Below are 15,146 nucleotides of genomic sequence, written 5' to 3' on the forward strand. Positions count from 1 at the left end.
TTTTTATCCAACTTTTGAATTCACAAAATAAAAATTACAAAAATATATAAATGTACTAATTTTGGAAATAAATGATGCAAAACATACTTTATTATTCCCTTGATCATCTATTCTAAAGTTTTTATTCTTTAAAAATCCCTGTAAAATAAAGAAAAAATGTTGTTCCTTTTAATTATTAATTATTCTGTTCACATAGATGTTTTAAATTCATATTAAATAAAATGAACTCTGTATTCTAATCATCTTCTTAAAATGTGCACACACTTAACAGCACATGGGATTTTTGAGAAGTGCATGTACCATTTCACAATTTGATTTTGGAAATTTATTGGAAAATAACATTTTATTCAAAGAAGATTAGGAGAACTAGATTAAAATGAAAGTAAAACACTATTATGTAGTCTCATGTAATATATCTGAACAACTCGTTATTCTCACGCATTAAAAATAGTAGTCAAGAGAGCAATATTAAAACTATAAATTGTTTTGTTTTAAAACAATGCTATCATTTTATAGTCTCAAGCACTGTCAAACGTTAACGGCTCAGTTTTGTGCACCAAGGAAAACCCACTGTTGGGTAAGTTGGCTCTGATTCCACTGCTTTCATCAGCTTTGTGAACAGAGTACCCCAGCAGAGTCTCCTGTAAGATAGCAAAATCAACTTTTAGAGATTAAAAAATATATATATATATATTTTGGCAATTGAAACTCACCAGTGCCTTTCTGCTTCTCCAGGAAGTTGTACCCGTCAGCACCTGCTGAGGGCTTTGTTGTCCAAACTCTGACAGGTAAAAAAATTCCTGTAGAATAAAGCCAGACCAGCTGGCTTTGAAGAGAAACCCCCCAGTTTGAGCTGCGCTCTCCTCCTCTCCTTTTCTATGAAGACCGAGGCTTTGCCCCCTTGATCGTCAAGCGGTGAGATGCGTGATCCCTCTGCACAAGTGTCTGGCAGGCCGAGGTGCACCTGTTCATGTCACTCTGGGGTAAATTTAGCTGTAAAGGTATCATTGACAACCAGACCTTTGTCAGTGCTGGCAAAAGAACACAGAGTTGCTTTCCCCCACCCCAAGCCTCTACACTGTTAGTTCCAATGGAAAATATCCAATCGGAAGTCTATCCAAAATCATTCCTAAAAAATGAAATTGCTTTCATATGGTATAAAAAAGTTAAGTTTCCTCATTTCACACAGGCTTTAAAATTACATTTCCAAGAATAATCTTGGAACAAGACAAGTTTTTGTTCAATTAATTGTGGCTGGAAACTTTTTAATGGAAACATAGCACACACTTACTTCATTTCAGGTTATTAAACTGTGTTAGGCACTGTCGCTAGCTTGCCATTCTTTGCCGCAGCTCATTTGCTCTTTTCAATCCAAAGAAATAGTAGAAGGTTAAAACTTATCACATAGGAGGGATTAATCATGCTCCCAAATTAGAAAGCTTGTAGCTCTAAGAGACGCGGTGTCAAAAGTGGTCATGGCACTTACACTAGTGGGAATCCAGGATGCCACTCTACCATTTAAAATGGAAACTCATGTCTGTAGAATCCCTTGGCATATATATGATGCTGGCTATAGTTGGTGTTCTTCACAGATTGGTTAAGGTAAGGAGATTTACCCTTTACTAATAGGTGAGGTTTTAGGCTGATTTCTTTTTTAGTGGTTTGAGTAAACTAAGTTAGAAGGAAAAGACAAGCAGGCGATATTCATTGATTTCTCTGGCACAAATCTAAGAGTCCAACTGCAGAGAGCGTCCTCAGGCGGACCATGCTTGGACCAAACCTTCTGAGATTCCACTTTGATAATCATGAATTCTTAAGGGGCATTAACAGGAGTTGGGCAAAGTACCTGTTCTACCATACTTGCTGTTTGCAATGCTTGGGTGTGATGAGAAAAAGAAATCTGGGTCAAAATAAAAAAAAAAAAAGCCTTGTAAAATAAACAAGCTTCCTATTTACTTCCTATGTGTAAACAGCCACTCAACAAGTCTCATTTCTCTGCAGGGCACCACTTTCAGATAAAACATAGACCTGAATGGCATCACCCAGTATCCAAGGAAACCATGTAAGTACCTCTCTCACTGTGTACTTGTCCTATTCAGGGTTTAAAAGCTAGCTGAGTACTGAAAAGTGAGTGTTTTTATTTAATAATTACACGGGTGGGACTTTTTAGGAGCTTGCTAAAAAGAAACAGGCCTTTGATTGTTATATGCGTCACAACAAAACCCTTATGTTTCTTCATATTTCACAAAATTATGTGTTTAGTCCCAACCTTTCCATCGGTTCTCATTCTTATATAAAAACAGCTACTCAAAATCTTAATGAATAGACTTTCAAACTTCTCCATGACCCAGTAGTACTTGGTAAGCCACGCTTCAAAGGCCTGTGTCAGGACCAGTTACCTAGGTGTCGTGAAACATTCTTAAGTTTTAGAAGTGAAAAAAGTTTACAGTCATGATTTCACTGATGAATTTTAACAGCTGTTTATTGGGCTTCAGTCTTGGTTGAGGAGTGAGCGGGTGGACAAAATGAGGTTATGTATTTAACTCCAGCAAAGAATCTTGAAAGTAAGTGCAATAGCCAAGATCCAACTATCTATGTGGGGAAATGGCAGGAAGTTAGTATGTATGGACTTACCTCCCTCCTTCCCTCCTTCTCTCTCACTGATTCTCCCTCCCTCCCCCCTCCCCTAGCCTCCTCACCTTTCTCTTTTTTCACAAATATTTCTGTACGTAATGTACTATTCTAATTCATTTCATAGGAGTTGTGAAATCTAACAGGGAAATTTAATTCCCAAACAATAATCACATTGTTACTCTGGAGAAAGAGCCATTCCTAAAATACCTGACAATGAAATGAAAGTTCTACTAAATATTTATTTATATGAGTTTCATTTGTTAAAAATTATGACTATTACATGACTATCTATATTTAAAATAATCACCCAAAACAAAATAAGCAGTTTGTTTTTTAAAAAGAAATTGCTTTCATTATGTCATCCGCTTACATTATGCACATAGAATTTTCATTGGAATGTTTAAAATAAAAATTACTTTCAAATATAGAATCCTTTGTTGTCTTGCAAATCAGCTATATGACTTATCTGATTCTTTAAATCTAGATGCACTCCTTTTTAATCAAGAGTTTTGTGAGTTCCTTTAAATGCACCTGGTTTAGCCTTATGTTGAGTTTTCCACACTATTTTCATTTATTTTTGATAGTTGTGTTTAGTTCATCATATAATTACATCAGATTCGACTCTTTACGCATTTTTATATTTTTATAGGTAACAAAATTTACCTTTCTGAATTAAGAAACAGCCGTGGTAGCAAAAGGAAGTTGCAGGGATGTTGGAGAGAGAGACCTAAAGAACTTTGAACCTATAAAACAGCTACAATGCTATTTGTGTGTGTGTGTGTGTGTGTGTGTGTGTGTTGGTGACAAATTTACAAGTATGATGTTTGCGGTCTGAGGTGTTGATGTCTAACACAGAAAGCCCAGCTGCAAAATAAACTTGGGCTACTGTTGAGTAAAGTGCGAGGCACGTAAAGGTAGCCTAGAGCATTGCATTGAACAAAACAAACATGTTGAAGACTGGCTGATGACATAATTCATTTTCTAGAGGGGAAGGAATGTTCGAGATTCAATCTCATAAGGAGAAAAGAAAGGACACCAGCACTGTAATGCTATTCATGCAATTTTAACTCTTGTGCCAGAATATATGTATTCCTAAACTCCAATACGTCAAGGAGACTTTGAGAAAGATAACACACTTGATATTTTCTCTCCCTCAGTAGTGCTCTCTCTACTGTGAGCCAACACTGTTCAATAGAAACTTCTGTAATAGTGTAAATACTTTTTGTCTTCACTTTTTAATATGGTAGCTACCAACCACATGTGACTCTGAAACAGAGAAAGCAAATTTTGAATGTAATTTATTGCTATTACAGGCTCCACATGATTAGTAGTCACAATATTGGGCAGTACAGTTCTAGCTCAGATGCAAAGAGAGTGCATGCTCACTACTAGGGAGCATGACTAAATTCATTAATGACTCAGGGAGAAATGAACTCTGATATGAATTTAATTTAATTTTAAGACATATTATCAGGTGGCTAGTTAATTTCAAAGATTAATATTTTTCATCAAGAGTTAAAATATCTATCATTTGTAAAGATTTTTAAATCTTTTGGTGATCTGTCATATAACAATATTTTTTTGCCATTTACTTAAATATTTAGATCAGCATTATAGGCAACTTCTTTATAACATTTCCCAGAGATGAATGTTTTTAATATTGTTGATGGAAAGACACGGTAATATTGCTTTATAAGCCTGGGGTAGCAGATTTTAAAATGGCCTTTACGAACATTATTATATCAGAAAGATACACTAATGAAAGTTCTAACTGTGGTGGTAAATGTTTAGAGAAGTTGTTACAATTTCTGCAATACATCCTTGCAAAGAATTTCAAATACGTAACCAGTCTACACAAATACTCTTCTATAGCCGATTCTGCTCTCAAAGTGTTCATCAAGGCTGAAGTCTCCATGACCTTTTAGGCATGCAGTGAAATTGAGCATTATGATATGTGATATTTTTATTAATAATGCTAATATGTTGATATTATGGGCAAAATGCTTGTAAGCTTGCATTTAATATCTGAGATTTGGATAGATTTGAAGCAGTCTGCCAGCTTGCTGCCTGCATGCTTGCTGTCTGTAGGGTTGTGAAACATGTTTTAAATCTGGAGACGTAACAGTCATTCTTTCAGCAAATACATGTTTTGACTTGGCCCTGTCCTTTTGGTGGTCCGCAAGATCAGCAGAGACAATCTTTTAAGCAAAAGTTGGGATAAGCTGCTCAGAGGCCCCTCCCACCGTAAAGCAAACAGATTATGTATAAAACATACTTTCTAATAAGTTGTTTGACTTTAAAAAGATTTTCTCCTTTCACTTTTGACTTATGTCTTGTGTGTGGCACAGGTGCATATGCATGCGGAGACCCAAAGCAGACGTCTTCCCTCAGCGTTTTCACTTACTTATTGAAGCTGAGTGGAGTCCATCACTGCCTCTACAGTACTGGTCTGACAAAACATTGCCACACCTTCTGTCATTTATGTAGGTTCTAGAAATCTGAACTTTGGACCTCATTCTCATTGGGCACGTGTTTTACCCTCACCAGCCTCCGAAACAATATTTTGTGAATATTTCCAAGGACCCTTTATCCAAATCTCAAAACTTAAAACTAAAATGTGTGCATTGAAAGTGAGGGTGAGACCAACAAACTAATAAGAAAGCCAAAGCGGAAATCTGAATTCTATGAATAATATTTGCAAGGATACTGTTGAATAGCACTCATATTCTCTATCATATAAACAAAATCTTATTTGTAAAAAGAAGACACCTAAGGACCATGTTTGTATACAGAGTTTTAAAAACCACCTCTTTGCATGTCTTTCAGTCCCAGCAGTAATGTAGCCCTGCCTTATTGATTAATCTATTTTCTCACAAAAAAAAGTCTGATCTTAATCAGAGAACATTGCTCTGTGTGGAGGAAGTATGGCCTCTTTTAATGTAACCAGTCTTTGATATTATGGTAAAATTTCTTATCTAATACCAGAATGTCTGGAGGAATTGTTTTCATCCAGAGAAATGTGCACTTGTGGCTTCTGATTCCTTAATGGCTTCCTCAATTTATCATGTCTTGGTTTACACAGGAATAACTATATTCTTTTTACAATGAAAATTTCAATAATACTAACAATTAGAGATATGGCATAGTGAATGAGACTAAACTACATCTTCTGTCTTCATCAACTATCAGCTCACATTGTGTTTCATTATTCTCTGTTTAACATGCTACGTCCACCATAAGTTGTTTTGAAACTGATCTCAAATATAACATATTTTCATGTGTCAGTAATTTGATAGGCAGCCTTTTAAAGATTAACACCTTTCAACTATAAAAATTAACCATATCTTAAAGGTTGATTCCACCTAAAAAGTCATTATGTCTTTATTTTTCTCAAATATGCTAAAGTAACTTTCACATTTGTCTTTGTTTTATGAATTTTTATGTTTTCCACTACTGAACACAGAGCTCAAACAAGGTCCATATCTTATTTTTGGTTAGTATACCTCTTCTTGTTTTGTCTCCAAGTATATGCTTATTTTTACTTGTAGGCTGCGAAAACAGCATTGTGTGTGATGTTATGCATTTCACACTCCAGCTTTGCTGATAGAATTCTGAAAGTTCATTGAATGAGCTCTTTCGTCCTCTGGTTTACCTTTTAAGGTCTGAAATGATCAAATTCATTAGGGGGTAGAGCAGGAAAGACAGCGATGTATGTTTGTAATTTCTATTAAAACACATTAATAATAAAAACAATGGGCTTTAATCATAACACTCTCTTACATGCACCCAACATGCTTTTCTTTTGACTTTGTGATGTCAGATAGTGATGCTTATGTACATGTATTCCTTAGGGTTTGCAAACTACTACTATAATTCATTCTGTTTCTACTTAGTATTAGGAGGAATTTTTCCAGAAAGATGAAAAGGGTTTTTTTTTTTTTTTTTTTTTTTTTTTTTTTAGGTTTAGTTTCTAGGAAAAAAATATCAGTATAAATGTTTATTTTGCTGCCTTTATTTATCAGTTGTGAAAGTGATGAAGTGCTCTCGATGTCCTTGTGGAGACCAGGGTCTTTAAAATGCCATTCTGAACAGGCAATCATTGGTGCTGCATTTCCCACTTGCCATATCTTTGGTTCCGTCTGAGTTTGTTCATGTGTGTCTCTGAAAGAAACACATTTTTTTCTGAGCTCCCGTGATACCCCAAAAGATACAATTTGACATGGTTATCTCAAACATTCCCTATCCCAACGTGAAATTAGTCAACAATCCAGGAAGTTCTAATTTGTCTTGTAAACGGTCCCTGAAAATGATATTCTTGAAGCAAGGGGAAACTTTTGCAGTTGGCGCGACACTCAATCTGGGTATATTCAAAGGAGATAACTGGAATTCATAATTTTTTAACGTTTTATTTTATCTTTGCGATGTTGGGCAGGGAACCTATGTCCTCACAAATGCTCAGCAAGCACAGTACCCCTGAACCACACTTGTAACTCTTCATATTAATCTTTAAGATAAACACAGCAGACGTTCACAGTATTTCTTAAACTTAGTAAGTATTCAAGCAAACGTATTTTAATTTAGTACGATGTTTGAGAAATAACATATTTATAGAGATGGAGAACACACTAGGAGTCATTTGAGCAAAAAAGAAGAAAGAGAAGAGGACGGAATTAGAGGTAGATAGAGCTAGGACATTTGAAGGAATGATACAGTTACATGTTTGGCCTAGGCCAGCTGCTACTCAGGGCTTTGCATGTGGTCAGATTACACAGAGCTCCACACACACACATGCACCAGGACAAATAGGAGTAGGGAGAACTGTGGAAGGCTGAGTTTTCTCAGTGCATTATTCCAGTTTGAAGTTCTGGTTTGAATGTCTCCAAGATACTAACTTTGGAAACATGAAACAGATGTATACCTTAGTCTTTATTTAAAATTTTTTGATTATGTCAAAGTATACTTTAAATTGTAATTTTGTGACAAATAGAACCACATTGATAGTTGCAGTGGATCCCAATAACAGTTAAAGAGTAGTGTATAGAATACATATAAAGATTAATGTCTGTGTATTGTGTTGCTGTAACTAGATACCCACTGCTGTGTACCTTATAATGACGCCTCTGTGGCTTATGGCATTGGTGGACGAAAGATTACAACTGCAAGCCTTTGGCATCATAGCAATGGGACAAATAAAGAAAAACAAAACCACTGCACCAAGAAGGGCATGTACGTGAGGGAGAAAACAGACAGCAGAGAGGAACTGGTTTGCTCTTTGATAACAATTCACCCTCGGATGTTAACCTGCTCCTGACCTCGGCTGATCCCTACAAACCCACAGTAATTCATGCAGAATGCTGTGGTCCCTGTGAGTTTATAGTGCATTGTAGCAGGCCCTACATTTTTACAGTTCCCACAACTTCGATATTACCACTCAGGAGACAAGTTTCCAGCACAGAACCTCCAGGGAATAACACACACCCAGATTAGAACAAATACCTTGTTCTGTGTTTCCAAGTCAAGAGACTTTAGCTCTGTTCTTTTTTACTTAAAAAATTATCTCTTTTATTTTTTGAGATTATAATAAAACTGCAACTTTCCTCCCTCCAAAGCCATCTCATAGTTTTCAAATTCATGGCTTCTTTTTTTCATTAATTTCTTACACATACACACACACACACACACACATACACGAATATATAAATACTTTTATCTCCCTAAAATTCCCCATTAGGTTATATGATTCTGTCAAGGGATCTACAATCTCAGCAACAGGCTAACCCAATGCCTAAGATGACTCTACTCTCAGCACACTGAATGATGGGCCCTGATCATGTGTCTCAGCATACATGGAACCATAAGAAAATGCATAGGAAGTTGACAGGAGGCGTGTGCTCTCACAACATGGTCAAATCCAAGTTCCGAGATCCGCTCTAATTTCACTATCAGTGAGGTCTGAATTACACCCAGAATCGTGCTCATGTTTGGTCCTGTTCTGCCTCCAGCATGATCAGCCAGAGCTTCACTCTCTCCTGCTTAGCAATGGCCTTAGTGTGTGGCATGCCATGGGTTTTTGTACACATGTAGCCATTTGTACTGTAGTTGAATTTAATTGGCTGACAGGGTGTCACATATCTTGAGTTTTCTTTAGTTACAAGTTTTTCTTTTCTTTCCAGGAACTAAATAGAAAATACATTATTTCTGAAAGCTATAGGAGATCTTTATTTTGTTTTTGTTGGTATTAGCAGTGAAGGATGGAAAAGACACTCAACATGAAGGTATCTTCGAGATTTTTTTTCAGCTGTTTCTAAGTTTCACAAATCTGTGAATATGTGGGCTTATAGCTTGCTGGCTAACACTTTGCGACTCACCTTCTCTTCTCCAAGTTATAGTTACTATGAGGTTGGGAATGATGTGTGATTCTGTGCTTTGTGTGGTTGGTCAACGAATTGGGGAGATAGTTTTGGACCTGTTAACTTGTCCTGAGTTCCTGGTATAAGATGATATAGCCTGAGTATAGGTAATTTAGTCTGTGAGCTTCACGCTCATCTGTTTAGTACCTCCTCAAAATGATTTAAATCTGCTTGGCAAAAGTTGCCATTTGCTTCAATGTTTTCAAATGGTTGTTTCTTTGATGATTCAGAAGCAATTTTAAAATGTTTTAAATCATATTTATCATTTTATAGGATCCCGAGACTTCTGCTCCTTTTTAAAATGATGACCAATTTTGCAAAGATTTCCTTTGAAAATTTTATTTTATTTTATTTTATTTTTACCTTATGAAGTAAACACTGGTTATTTGTATTCTACATCCTTTAAAACACATTTGTATGAAAATATCCCACAGTATGTGAACAGTTGGAGCTGATTTTGAGTACTTATTTAATGTCTTGTAGGTTGCTTGTAGAGTCTGTGTTCTGGCATTTTATATGGCTATTGTCTTTCAGGCATCTTCTCCTCTCACTGCCCCTATATCTGAAAAAAGTAACTATGTCCTATGCAATATATACTTACTACAGACATTCTTTTTTTTTTTTTCACTACAGATATTCCTAATATTTTACCTCATCACAAACATTCTATACTTCCCTTCAATCTTCAAAGTAAATCAGGGCAACATTGCTTAGACACAACAGGAAGTAAGTGGCCTTCTTCACAGAACTGAATGTACTCACAAAGTTTTCTTAAATGTTCTTGAGATGTTACTTTTAGAATAAGAGTTACATGCACATCCATCCCCCCCCCCCCCCTGCACATTATAAAGGAAGCCTTTCTCACATGTCAGTGCATCTCCTGATCCACTTACAGCCAGGTCCAACAGCCCTTGTAGCACTCCTGGTAAACAGGGACTGTATTTAGAGATTTTGACTTTCTTTTCTTGTGTGAAAGATGGTGGCCCAGGCACAGTGTTCTTAGTCTTGTGTTGTCGTTGCCCATTCACAGCTGGAATGGGGGAGTCTGTCTCTATACCCTCCCTTACTTTGTGCTGTATCAGAACACTTGCTTGCTCCCTGGGTGGTGCTGGTGGTTGCTTCCACCTTTGTTGGATTTGATCGCATATGACTTAGGTTGCTTGCTTGGAATCAGCTCCTTCTTACCCTTTGTGTATTATTGTGCCTGCCAACTCTAGCTTTGGATGACAGCTATGGGGAGTGTCATTTCTGCATTTATGATAGCAAATTTACATGCTGGAGTTGCCTGATATCCATCTGTCATCTCACCTGTAACAGGGAGAAAGGCCCCCAGAGAGAATAAGTCTTTTAACTTGGAAGCCTGGTAACTCAGCAGCTGTATGGCACCAAAGGCTCAATCAGTCTCACTCACTCCCAGCTCACCACCGATCCTTTTAATTTTGCATTTTGCACAATAAAGCCATTAACACAGAGAGCCAAATGAAGCGATTAAAAAAAAAAAGTGAATCAGGAAGCCAAGACCCTCCCTAAAGCCCAGCGGTTGAATGGAATTACCTGAACTTTGGGATCACGTTTTCTGTCAATCAGAGGAAAAGAGTGGCATACGCAATGCTGCCCCTTGCAGACCTACAAGTGTGTGGTAACAGATCTCAATTTACCGTGAGATATGCTTTTGCTTTTCCTAAATTTGGGGCATCATACACTGAGTGGCATATAACATAAAACTGTGTGTAAGGGAATCATATCACAACATCATCGTATGCTTTGTACAAGGATATACTTAAAACGTGTACTTCTTAGCAGTGCCCTCAGGGTATCACTGTCTAATAGAAATACAGTGTGAGCCACAAATACAATTTGAAAACTCTAGTATCCACAGTGAATTGCAAAAAGAATGGGTAAAGTAATTTAAATTTTTCCCATTCTATATACAGACATACTATTAGATTAATGTGTTAATCTAAATCTGTTAACTATTTTTTTATTTTTTGTTTTTTAAAAATATTTATTTATTATTTTGTATACAGTGCTCTGCCTGCATGTACACCTGCACACCAGATCTCACTATAGATGGTTGTGAGCCACCATGTGGTTGCTGGGGATTGAACTCAGGACCTTTGGAAGAACAGCCAAGTGCTCTTAACCTCTGAGCCATCTCTCCAGCCCCAACTATTTTTTTTTTTTTAAAACAAGCATTTCACTGACTATTTGAAGCCCCATATATATTTGACATTTTCAGCAGAACTCAATTTGGATTAGTCACATTTTCAGTGTTCAACAGCCACAGGTAGTCTAGGCTGACTGACTGGGCGGGGGGGGGGGTGGCGGGTGGTCTTGGAAAATGAGGTTGGTAGGGTGGAGGTGAGGGCAGCAACTCTTATTTACTGCAGTAGGTTCAGGGTATTTTCAGTCCTGACAATCCTTAACTGTAATTACCACTGAGAGCCATGAAAGGAACATTGTTTCTTGTTCCTTATCATGGGTGGCCACTAGCTCTCAAATTATCATTTTATATTACTAAAGGAAATTTGATGAAAACAAATAGATTAAGTCATGATCTAGAAAACAAGCAACTTATTCTGGAAGCATTAATTACACTGAAGATCTTGAGGTGTCTTAATGAAGCCGTGACCTTGCCAAGTTGCCTCTGAGGTTCCTTTGGGAAGTGGTTTGGGAGTTTTCTTGGTATTCATGACTGTTTGCTTGACGTACACACTTTTGTCATTTGCAGTTGTCACTAAGGGCTAAGGCAGTCCTTACTTTCTCCCCCTGTGGGGATGGACAGAATGTAGTCAGGAATGCACATTAAAGCAAGATGGTGATGCTTGTGACTCTGACTTCAGCTCTGGAAGTCAAGATTCCTTTGGAATTTTTCAAAATTGCCAGCATAGTGTTTGCTACTCTATAGGTGCTTAATGAGTTCTTGGTGACTAGATCTGAGACTTATTATCAGCCTTTTGGATCTTAATCAGAAACTATAACAAACTGTTTAATTACAAACATGAGAACTACTAATTTTCTAGAGGAATATATGTAAATGTATCTATCAGTATACTTTGCCTACTCTCAAGTGACTCTAGAACTGACAAGTTTTCCCACTTTTGTTTAATACCAAGGAATCACGTTCAATTATTTTACCAAAAAAGGATGACTGGTATGATAGGTGCTAAATTCCATCACAAACACTCCAGTTGTATATGAATATTTGAATTACTTAATTTTTTTCTCTCATCACATTGACCATACCTGAGAATTAAGTCATTGTACCAGATAATGGCTATAAAAAGAAGGTGTGACTCCCAAATTGTTTACATTTTTTGCTATAATTGCCCATCCAACCATATAAGGATTTAGTAATATGCAATTTTAAACTTGTTTTTCTTTTATAATGATGACCAGTAAGTATATTTAGAGTAAATGTGTAGATAGTAAGTAGTTTGTTGTATTTTTTAAAAACTTATATTATTTGGCATTTATAAGATGTTATTTATTCTCTTGATTGATTAATTGTAGTTAAATTACCTTAACATGCTAGAACAGACTTTGACATAAGATTAAACAGCATAAAGCATAACTAATGCGTTTTAGTGGCATGTTCTGTATTAAAGCATAAAATTTAAACACACAATTCATCAGGAATTTTTTGCAGCTACAGTGATTTAGATATTTAAATATTGGAACTACCCCCCCTGTTTCCTGTGTTAGGGAGGGGCAGGAGTTTTATAATTGAGATCATTACCGCAGAATGTGCTGACATAACTGATTGACTTTAGTGATGTGCCTTGAAAGTTCAAATTCAAGGTGTGCCCTTATTTCAGTCAGCTCATTCTGAATGTTTAAATAAGAAATACTATTTCTGGGTATTCTGAATAACTCGTTGTACATTTATTCCTAATAGTGAGCATTTGGACTAATGATGTATTACTAATGAGCATGTAAATGTACCACCTGATTACATTAATATATGATCTCCCATGACGAGGTCTGAAATGAACATTCCTGATATGTATTTCTTTTCCCCAAACGGCAATGCGGCGTATACTGAGCAGGACTGAGACAAGGCTGTTTTGAAGAGCCACTGATTTAGTCAATTATCAAAAATCACATTATAATAAATACTGTTCTAAGAATTTTGATTAACCTTTAAATAAATGTTACTTTGCAAAAAAAAAAAAAAAAATCTGCCAAATGTGTTAATGATAAATTGCGAAGTGGTAGTAATTGCAAGTATGGCTTTATAGATAACATAGTTAATTGATACAACCCTCTCAAATATAGATAGCACATCAGCTGCTGTGTGATAGTAATGGCGTCTGTGGCAGTTTTGATGCACTGAAGATGACATGAGTAAAATGGAAACTTAGAGTGCCTTGCCAGGGTCATTCTCTTATGGACATTTGATGCCCATGGTCAAGTAAATTTTTAATGACACGTAGTCACTACACACCTTTCAGCCTTCAGGAGAGGTAAGTGTACATTGATCTGTCCTAATTAGCTTTGCAGAGCACTTCAGGCATCCCTTCAGGAACACAATTATTTAATAAAATGAGAGCTGTTGTGTTGTTGTTGTTTTTTTTTTTTTTTTTTTTTTTTTTTTTTTTTTTTTTTTTTTTTCACAAGCTCAGCACTTGATCTTTGGATGACTACATTGTTTTCTTCTATAGTTTTTTTCTTTGCTCAGGGCTCATGTCTCGTGCTCATCCTTGTCTTTGTCTGACAATGTAGTATTAATGAAGCTGCATAAAAAGTAAGCAAAATTAAGGGATGGTCTGATTATGAAGTTCATTGCTATTATAAGAAGCCAATAGCGCACACATCCATTCTTCCCTAATGTATAGGGTGCTGACTCCATACAACTGCTGGGAAAGGCATTAAGTACACAACAATTTTGTTGAGGTGTGCAATGGAATGCACTTACTTATGTTAGGCAATAAAGGTGACTCTAGAAAACCTGATTTGCAAAACCAGGTAGTCAAAATGGCTTGCAACTCTTTGGGATGGGAACATTCATGGGTTGACACTTTTTTGTTTTGCCTTTAGTTTTGCTTTTAGAGTTTAGTTTTTAATCTGTGTTTAGCATACACAACCAAGTGTCACATTTTTTTCATCTTTGCATTAAATCAAGTATCTTTGTAATACTTACTGATATACTTTGGAGCTAGAGGCATTTTTCAAAGTACAGATGTTTATTGTAATTGTGGAGGTACTCAGTTACAAGTAGGAAGCACAATATATGATCTTAAATCCTACCCCATTGTGCAGCTCCATAGCAAGAGCTCCTCAGAGGTACAAAGGTGCCTTGACATATATGGCACACAAGTTACTGAGTGTATTTGCTGCTAATAAAAGTAAATAAAGGTAGTTCCATGGCATGCTGTTGGTCTGTGTATAAACAGAAATATCTGGAGTCATCCTGGTGCCTAGAAGAATCAGGCTGTTGGATCCACAAATATCCACTTTATCTGCAGTTGATCCTCCATGCTTGGAAAAGAGAGATTGGTGTCTTTGGACATTAATATGGATATAGATATGAAACACCTCAAGAAGTTGTAGCACTCTGCTCAAATCTTCCTGTTAGGCTTCTGTGTGGATAGGCTTAGTAAATCTTTCTGGAGAGCAGATTTTGAATGTGGTATAGATAGAAGAAGAGCAGAACTCTGAACTGGGCAAGAAGGAAGAAACTGGTGGAGGCTTAGAGGATCACCAGGCAAGATTTATGTCCCTCATTAGACAGATGCTTGGCTTAATTGTGGGGTTACTCAGTCACAAGTAGGATGCAGAATGCATGGTCTTAAACCGTACCCTACTGATCAGAGCTATACAAGAAAAACTCTATCTAAAAGAGTCACAATTTCTAAATACTGTATTAAATATCTTTCAAAATTATTGATTGAAAACCGAATTCATTTTCAATTTCTTTTTTTTCAGTTCTTTAATTTTTATTTTTTTAATAACTAATTTTTTTATTAATTTATTCTTGTTACATCTCAATGTTTATCCCATCCCTTGTATCCTACCATTCCTCCCTTCCCCCCCCCCCCCGCCCATTTTCCCATTATTCCCCTCCCCTATGACTGTTCCGGAGGGGGATTTCCTCCCCCT

At 36.5% G+C, this 15,146-nt stretch overlaps 1 protein-coding gene and 1 long non-coding RNA gene across 2 annotated transcripts in view; one reads left to right on the plus strand and one right to left on the minus strand.

Moving 5' to 3' along the window:
• The window catches only part of Mef2c (myocyte enhancer factor 2C), a 160,248-nt gene extending 159,266 nt beyond the window's left edge, over positions 1-982 (minus strand). Inside the window, exon 1 of the mRNA XM_051172314.1 lies at positions 714-982. The gene's annotated coding sequence lies outside the window, so the exon portion shown is untranslated. The remainder of the gene's footprint in view (positions 1-713) is intronic.
• Positions 983-1,006: 24 nt separating this feature from the next.
• The window catches only part of LOC127212268 (uncharacterized), a 60,112-nt gene continuing 45,972 nt past the window's right edge, over positions 1,007-15,146 (plus strand). The window contains exons 1-2 of the long non-coding RNA XR_007833537.1: positions 1,007-1,602; positions 2,002-2,062. This is a non-coding gene — a long non-coding RNA (uncharacterized LOC127212268). The remainder of the gene's footprint in view (positions 1,603-2,001; positions 2,063-15,146) is intronic.

This window comes from Acomys russatus, chromosome 30, assembly GCF_903995435.1.
Source record: "Acomys russatus chromosome 30, mAcoRus1.1, whole genome shotgun sequence".
In the NCBI taxonomy this organism is placed as follows: Eukaryota; Metazoa; Chordata; class Mammalia; order Rodentia; family Muridae; genus Acomys; species Acomys russatus.